This window comes from Enhydra lutris, unplaced genomic scaffold (genome assembly GCF_002288905.1).
Source record: "Enhydra lutris kenyoni isolate GAN:26980312 unplaced genomic scaffold, ASM228890v2 scaffoldscaffold146, whole genome shotgun sequence".
Classification (NCBI taxonomy): Eukaryota; Metazoa; Chordata; class Mammalia; order Carnivora; family Mustelidae; genus Enhydra; species Enhydra lutris.
The window spans coordinates 150,889-159,431 of record NW_019154230.1 but is presented as its reverse complement, the minus strand read 5'-3'; the positions used below and the strand labels follow the sequence as shown (position 1 = coordinate 159,431).

The following is an 8,543-nucleotide window of genomic DNA, read 5'->3' as shown; positions in this document are numbered from 1 at the left end:
TGGGGGGGTAGGATTATGGACATTGGGGAGGGTATGTGCTATGGTGAGTGCTGTGAAGTGTGTAAACCTGGTGATTCACAGACCTGTACCCCTGGGGATAAAAAGATATTATATGTTTAAAAAATAAATAAATTTTTAAAAAAAGAAAAAAAAAGTTGATATTTTACTAATTAGGAAAATCTGAGTAAATTCTCCAGACATAAAGTGCTAATATTAGTCCATAAAGTTGATCAAACAATGCCCCACCTAAATCTATTATTTACGTTGGCTACTTCAGGGATATATACACTAACTCCAGGGTAGTAAGATGACAAGAGAATTGCAGGGAGGAGGACAAGAGCTAGAACACCCAACACTGAAAGGATGAAATTATGCAGATTCCTTCAAAGAGAGAAAAAGGAATGAACACAACCAAGGACAGGGATGAGGTAAGGACTTGGACTTCATACCACCTGGGAATTCTGATAATTTGTTAAAATGAATAGAAGTAACAAGACAGATATGTATATTTACTAGTTACATGAGACAAATAGCTAGAGGCCTTATAAATTTTAGATATTAAAATTAAAACATGAGTATGTTAATACCACGTGGAAGACAAGATGCTAATACAATTTAAAACTAAATGACTCTTCATAATAAGTTTACTATGCCATGAAGTCCAAAAAACTTATATATGATTTTTTTCTTTTACTTCTTTTCAGTGTTCCAGAATGCATTGTTTATGCAACACATCAAGTGCTCCAAGCAATATGTGCCATCCATAATACCAGGTTCACCCAGTCTCCCACACTTGTCCCCTCCAAAACCCACAGTTTTTCAATGTCCACAGCCTCTCATGGTTCCTTCCCCACTCCAATTTCCCCAAATTCCTTCTCCTCTCCATCTCCCACATGTCCTTGGTGTTATTCATTATGCTCCACAAATAAGTAAAACCATATGATAATTGACTCTGCTTGACTTATTTCACTTACCATAATCTCTTCCAGTCCCATCCATATTGACACAAAAGTTGGGTATCCATCCTTTCTGATGGAGGCATAACAGTCTCTAGTATATATGGACCATATCTTCTTTATCCATTTGTCTGCTGAAGGGCGTCTTGGTTCTTTTGACATTTTGGGGACTGTGCCCATTGCTGCTATGAATATTGGGGTACAGATGGCCCTTCTTTTCACTATATCTGTATCTTTGGAGAAAATACACAAGAGAGTAATTTCAGGGTCATAGGGAAGTTCTATTTTAATTTCTTAAGGAATCTCTATAGTGTTTTCCAAAGTGGCTGCACCATCTTGCATTCCCACTAACATTGTAGGAGGGTTCTAACCTCCTAACATTGCCACTAACAGTGTAGGAGGGTTCCCCTTTCTCCACATCCTCTCCAACACATGTGATCTTGCTGAAATCCCAAAAGTTCATTTTCGCTTTTGTTTCCTTTGCCTTTGGAGACATATCTTGAAAGAAGGTGTCTGTGGCTGATGTCAAAGAGGTTGCTGCCTATGTTCTCCTCCAGGATTCTGATGAATTCCTGCCTCGTGTTGAGGTCTTTTATTCATTTGAGCTTATCTTTGTCTATGGTGTAAGAGAATGGTCGAGTTTCATTCTTCTATACATAGCTGTCCAATTTTCCCAGCACCATTTATTAAAGAGACTGTCTTTTTTCCACTATATATTTTTTCCTGCTTTGTCAAAAATTATTTGACCAAAAAGTTGCAGGTCGATATCTGGACTCTCTACTCTCTCCCACTAGTGTATGTGTCTGATTTTGTGTCAGTACTATGCTGTCTTGGTGATCACAGCTTTGTAGTAAATCTTAAAATCAGGCAATGTGATGTCTCCCATTTTGTTTTCTTTTTCAACATTCCCTTAGCAATTAGGGGTCTCTTATGGTTCCATACAAATTTTAGGATTTTTTGTTCCAGCTCTTTGAAAAATGCTGGTGGAATTTTGACTGGGACTGCATTTAAAGTATAGATTGTTCTACAGTGTGGAGATTCCTTAAGAAATTAAAAATAGAGCTTCCCTATGAACCTGCAATTGCACTACTGGGTATTTACCTCAAAGATACAGATGTAGTGAAAAAAAGGGCCATATGTACCCCAATGTTTATAGCAGCAATGGCCATGGTCGCCAAACTGTGGAAGGAACCAAGATGCCCTTCAACGGATGAATGGATAAGGAAGATGTGGTCCATATACACTATGGAGTATTATGCCTCCATCAGAAAGGATGAATACCCAACTTTTGTAGCAACATGGATGGGAATGGAAGAGATTATGCTGAATTAAATAAGTCAAGCAGAGAGAGTCAACTATCACATGGTTTCACTTATTTGTGGAGAATAACAAATAACATGGAGGACATGGGGAGATGGAGAGGAGAAAGCAGTTGAGGGAAATTGGAAGGGGAGATGAACCATGATAGACTATGGACTCTGAAGAACAACCTGTGGTTTTGAAGGGGCTTGGAGTGGGAGTTTGGGGGAGCCAGGTGGTGGGTATTATGGAGGGCACGTATTGCATGGAGCACTGGGTGTGGTGCATAACAATGAATTCTGTTACGCTGAAAATAAATAAATAATTTTTTAAAAGTATAGATTGTTCTAGGCACTATGGACATTTTAACAATGTTTATTCTTCCAAGCCATGAGCATGGAGTGGCCTTCCATTTTTTTTTTTTTTCATGAGTGTTCTGTAGTTCCCTGAGTACAGATCCTTTTCCTCTTTGGTTAGGTTTATTCCCAGGTATCTAATGTTTCTTGGTGCTATAGTAAATGGAATCTATTCTCTAATTTCCCTTTCTGTGTTTTCATTGCTAGTGTATAAGAAAGCAACTGATTTCTGTACATTGATTTTGTAACTTACCACATTACTGAATAGCTGTATGAGTGCTAGTGTTTGGGAGTGGAGTCTTTTGGGTTTTCCACATAAATTATCATGTCATCTGTGAAGAGAGATAGTTTGACATTTTCATTGTCAATTTGAATACCATTTAATTCCTTTTGTTATCTGATTGCTGTGGCTAGGACTACCAACACTATATTGAACAAGAGCGGTGAGAGTGGGCATCCTTGTCCTGTTCCTGATGTCAAAATGAAGGCTGTCAGCTTTTCCCCATTGAGGATGATTTTGCTGTAGAATTTTCATTGATGGATTTTATCAAGTTGGGGAATTTTCCCTCTATCCATATACTTTGAAGCATTTTAATCAGGAACGGATGTTTTATCTTGTCAAATGCTTTTTCTGCATCAGTTAGGGACCATGTGGTTCTATTCTCCTACCTTTTTGATTTGTTCTATCACATTGATAGATTTGCAAATGTTGAACCATCATTGCATCTCAGGGACAAATCCCAACTGGTCCTGGTGGATAATCTTTTTAATGTACTGTTGGATCCTATTAGCTAGGATCTTGTTGAGAATCTTAGCATCCATATTCATCAGGGATATTCATCTGAAATTATCCTCTTAGGTGTAGTGTTTGCCTCTTTGGGGATCACAGTAATTCTGGCTTTGTAAAAAGAGTCTAGAAGTTTTCCTCTTGCTTCTATTTTTTTTGAAACAGCTCAGAACAACAGGTGTTATTTCTTCATTGGAAGTTTGGTAGAATTCCCCAGGAATTCGTCACGTCCTGGGCTCTTGTTTTGGGGAGGTTTTGTTTTTTGTTTTTTGTTTTTTTTTAATCACTGTTTCAATCTTGTTACTAGATATTGGTCTATTCAGATTGTCACTTTCTTCCTGATTCAGTTTTGGAAGATTATAGGTTTCCAGGAATGCATGAATTTCATCTAGACTGCTTACCTTATTGGCACATAACTGTTGATAATAATTTCTGAATATTGTTTTTATTTCCCTGGTGTTAGTCATGATCTCTCCCTTTTCATTCATAATTTTATTAATTTGGGTCCTCTCTCTTCTTTTGGATTAGTATGGCCAATGATTTATCGATATTATTGATTCTTTCCAATAGTCTCATTGATGTGTTCTACTGTATCTACTTTCTACCTCATTGATCCCGGCTTATTCTTGATTATTTCCCTTCTTGTGTGTGGAGTTGGATTAACTTGTTGTTGTTTCTCCAGTTCTTTAAGGAGTAAAGAGAGCTGGCATATTCTGGATTTTTCCTTTTTTTTTTTTTTTTTTTTTGAGGGAGGCTTGGATGGCTATGTATTTCCCCCTTAGGACCGCCTTTGCTGTATCCCATAGTTTTTGGAACGAGGTCTTTCATTCTCATTCGTTTCCATAAATTGCTTAAGTTCTTTGATTTCCTGGTTGATCCTAACAATCTTAAGCAGGGTGGACTTTAGTTTCCAGGTGTTTGAATTCCTTACATTCTTTTTCTTGTGGTTGAGTTCTAGATTCAAAACATTGTGGTCTGAGAATACACAGGGAATAATCTCAATATTTTGGTAATGACTGAGTCCTGATTTGTGATCCAGTATTTGGGCTATTCTGGAGAAAGTTCCATGTGCACTTGAGTAGAATGAGAATTCTGTTGTTTTAGAGTGAAATGTTCTGTTTATATCTATGAGGTCCATCTGGTTCAATGTGTCATTCAATGCTCTTATTTCTTTATTAATTTTCTGCTTGGATGAACTATCAATTACTGAGAGCATAATGTTAAGATACCCTACTCTTACTGTATTCAAATCGATATGAATCTTTATCTTGATTAACAGTTTTTTCATGTAATTGGTTGCTCCCATATTGGGGTCCTAAATATTTACAATTATTAGATCATCTTGGTAGATAGACCCTTTAAGAATGATGTCGTGTCCTTCTTTATCTCTGACTGCAGTCTTTAGTTTAAAGTCTAATTTATCTGATAAAAGAATTGCTACCCCAGCTTTCTTCTGAGGTCCATTGGCATGAAAGATGTGTCTCCATTCCTTCACTTTCAGTCTGGATGTATCCTTAGGGTCAAAATGGGTCTCTTGTAGACAACATATGGGCAGGTCCTGGCATTTTATTCAATCTTCAACTCTGTGCCATTTGATGGGAGCATTAAGGCCTTTCACATTGAGAGTTATTATTGAGGGATACGCTTTTATTGACATTGTGGTGCCTGTGAAGTCCTTGTTTCTTTGTTTTTTTTTTCCCATAAAGTTCTGTTCTGTTGCACTCGTGGGTTCTTCTTTCCTTTATAGAACTCTCCTTAATATTTCTTGTAGTGCCGGCTTGATGGTCACTTATTCTTTTAAACTTTGCTGGTCTTGGAAGCTCTTTATCTCTTCATCCATTTTGAGAGTCAGCCTTGCTGGATAATGTATTCTTGGCTGCATGTTCTTTTCATTTTGTGCCCTGAATATGTCTTGCCAGCACTTTCTGTCTTGCCAGGTTTCTGTGGACAGGTCTGATGTCATTTTGATGGGCCTTCCTCTGTACATAAAGAATGTCTTCCCCCTAGCAGTTCTCAAGAGCTTCTGTCTAAAATTATGATTCATCATTTTCACAATCAGGTGTCCCGAGGTCTTTCTAGATCTATGATCTTGGGGGGAAACCTTTCTGCCTCTTGGACACAAACCCTGGTTCCATTCCCCAGGTGGGAAATTGTTCATGGAGAATTTATTCAACAATATCTTCTAGTGTTCTTTCTTTCTCCTCACCCTCAGAATTTCCACTAATTCTGATGTTGGAACATTTCATGGTATCCTTTATTTCCTTATTCTCTTTTCATGGCTTCTAAGCTGTTTGTTTCAGGTTTTCTCATGATCTTTTTCTCTATCAGTTTGTCCTCTACATCACTAATTCTATCTTCTGCCTCACTTACCCTAGCTGTGAGATAATTTAGATTAGATTGGAACTCATTGATAACAGTGTTAACATCTTCCCTGGTGGCTTTCATGTATGCCCTGATCAATTCCATGTTGTCACTAATGGTTTTCTCCAACCTAGCCATTGCCTGGATAATTGTTAGCCTGAATTCCCTTTCCAACATACTGTTTATGTACGTATCCAATAGCTCTGATGGAGAGGACACAGCCTCTGAATTTTTTCTCTGTTGGGTATCCTCCTCCTAGTCATTTTAGGGGGAGATAGCTGAGGGTATGTGTAGCTGAATGTATAAACCGTGATCCAGGCAAACTGCAACCTGGAGTGCTTCTGAGCAATTGGGTGTCCCCGCTAAGAAGAAAGGAAAAGAAGAAGAAGAAGGAGGAGGAGGAGGAGGAGGAGAAGGAGAAGGAGAAGGAGGAGAAGAAGAGAACGAGACATAAAGAAAAAAATGAGAGAGAAGACCCAGCCAGAATGGTCTCCAAAGGTAAGATTTATAGGGTTTACAAACAAAAATGAAAAAAAAAAAAAAGAATGACATAAGTAAATGGGAAGGAAATAAGGACCCAGCCATAGTGAACCCAAGGTTTATATAATACCAGAACAAAAACAAATACACAGAAACACTGACAGAAGAAAAAGATGGGAGGGTGGTTATAAATCCTCATTATAGGCAAGGCAGGTTATTTTGATTTTGATTCCTCCTGGGTGTATCTTGATATCTTTGTTAAAGGACTCAACTTTCCTGAGATAAAGGGGGATTGAAACTTTTTATATATAGGGGTAGTATTAATTGGGGAAAGTGTATTATGTTGAACTTCATCTCTATATGTATATTAAAAAGAAAGAAAGAAAGAAAAAGAAAAACACACGTATATGTGTCCAAAAATTTCAAGTTAAAAGGTTTAGTTCGGAATTTGTGGTATTGAACCTCTTGTTGTGATGGTAAATAGGTGAAAAAAAATAAAAATAATAAGAATAGTGGGGAAGAATTAAAAATAAAACTTGTATATATGAAATATACAGGCTTTAGGGAAATAACAGAAGCTTAATATCTTCTTTTCCCTTGATATTTTGGTTTTACAGTTTTATGTGGACCCTTTGGTGGTTGTCATGACGTTTTTTCACTGGCTTCCTGGGGCAAGGGCCTGACATGTTGTTATTTTTCAGGTACTCTTGCTTGGGTTGAGTCCTCCTGCTCTCTATCAAGGTATTGGGCTCTGAGGAAATCGGTTTTTCAGGCTTTTGTTCTCTGGATGTTTATTTTGTTTTGTTTTTGTCTTGTTTTGGTTTTGTTTCCCTCTTGGTGGCTTTTGGCAGTTCTTCAGAGGTTTTGAGGAAAGCAAACTGCACCCAGACCTCCATCTCAGAGAGAAGCCTCAGTCTAATCCCGTCTGTGTGGTGCAGACCACATAGACTCCCCCTCTGCCACCTCCCACCAGCAGAGAGCATCCCCAGCCGCTGTCTCAGGGATCACAGGAGCTCCCGCTTCTTTCTGCACCCTGGAGCTACCAAAACTGTGAGCGATATCAGTCCAGGGAGCCTGCTTCCACTGGCTGCCTTTGCAGGGCTGCTGTCTGGTCAGGTCCAATCAGCTGGAGAGAGACCCCTACCAGAGATAGCCCACTGAGATTTTCACACCCTCCCAGGTTGGGAGTGTTCAGACTCTAGGCGGGTCCTAGAGCCCACTGGCTAGTGCCCACAGGGGCCTCTCAGGGGAGAGTGTAGAACATGGCTTAGGCCCCAGTCGTGCAGCATGGATGCAGAGTGCAAAAGGGTGTGGCTCTAGAGACACTGGCTGGCATCCACCCGGACTCTCTCACAAGAGCTGGCAGCCCCAGGACCATGGCCTGAAGGCTATGCCACGCTTTCACTGGCATGGGTGGTTGCCGGCTGTGACCATCCTGGGACCATGAGCTTAAGCCTATGCCCGTGACTGCCTGATTCCACCTCCTTAGATATTTTGCTTTTGTTAAGTGCTTTCAACCAGACTCCAAGTTAATGATGGTCCCCAATCAAGGGCATTCTTTTATTAGGGTATTACTTTCAAATGGGTTGCTTCTGATGGCTCCCTCCTCCTTCCACTTACCTTATGATATCAGTCTGATCCTTCCCACTCTGCTTTACCTCACCACTGGAGACTTCTGTCCCCATAGAGACCCAGAAGTGTATAATCCTACATATCAGGCTGATTTCATTGGTGTTCGGAGTTTTCTGGTAGATAATCAGCCCATTTTAGGGAACCAATTAAAAGAATGTCTCCTACTTCTCTGTCATCTTGCCCCCTCCTCCTATGTATCATTAATTTAAATAAATGTGTAATCTTTGAAAGAAACTTCATAGATATTCAAACAAAAGGCAATATAAATTTTAATATTTCTACTAAACTGTGGTGAGCAAACTCAAATCATACTTGGAAAAAGAGGTGGTTTTCATTTTGTTAAATTATCAAAAATTCATACTTGTGAAAGAAATAATAAACATGTCTTACATCATGTCAAAAAGATAAGACAACCATGTGCTTCTCAATAAAAGACAAAAAGTGTAAACATTTGAACAGAGCAGAGAACCCAGATATGGACCCCAACTTTATGGTCAAATAATCTTTGAAAAGGCAGGAAAAAAATATACAGTGGGAAAAGGGCAGTCTCTTCAATAAATCATGCTGGGAAAATTGGACAAATATGTGTAGAAGAATGAAACTCGACCACTCTCTTAAACCATACACAAAGACAAACTCAAAATGGATAAAAGACCTCAACATGAGGCAGAA

The 8,543-nt window shown here is 38.9% G+C and overlaps 1 pseudogene; it reads right to left on the bottom strand.

Annotated features, from left to right (window-relative positions):
• Positions 1-7,924, bottom strand: part of LOC111140036 — a 141,079-nt pseudogene extending 133,155 nt beyond the window's left edge.
• Between the last annotated feature and the right edge of the window lie 619 nt (positions 7,925-8,543).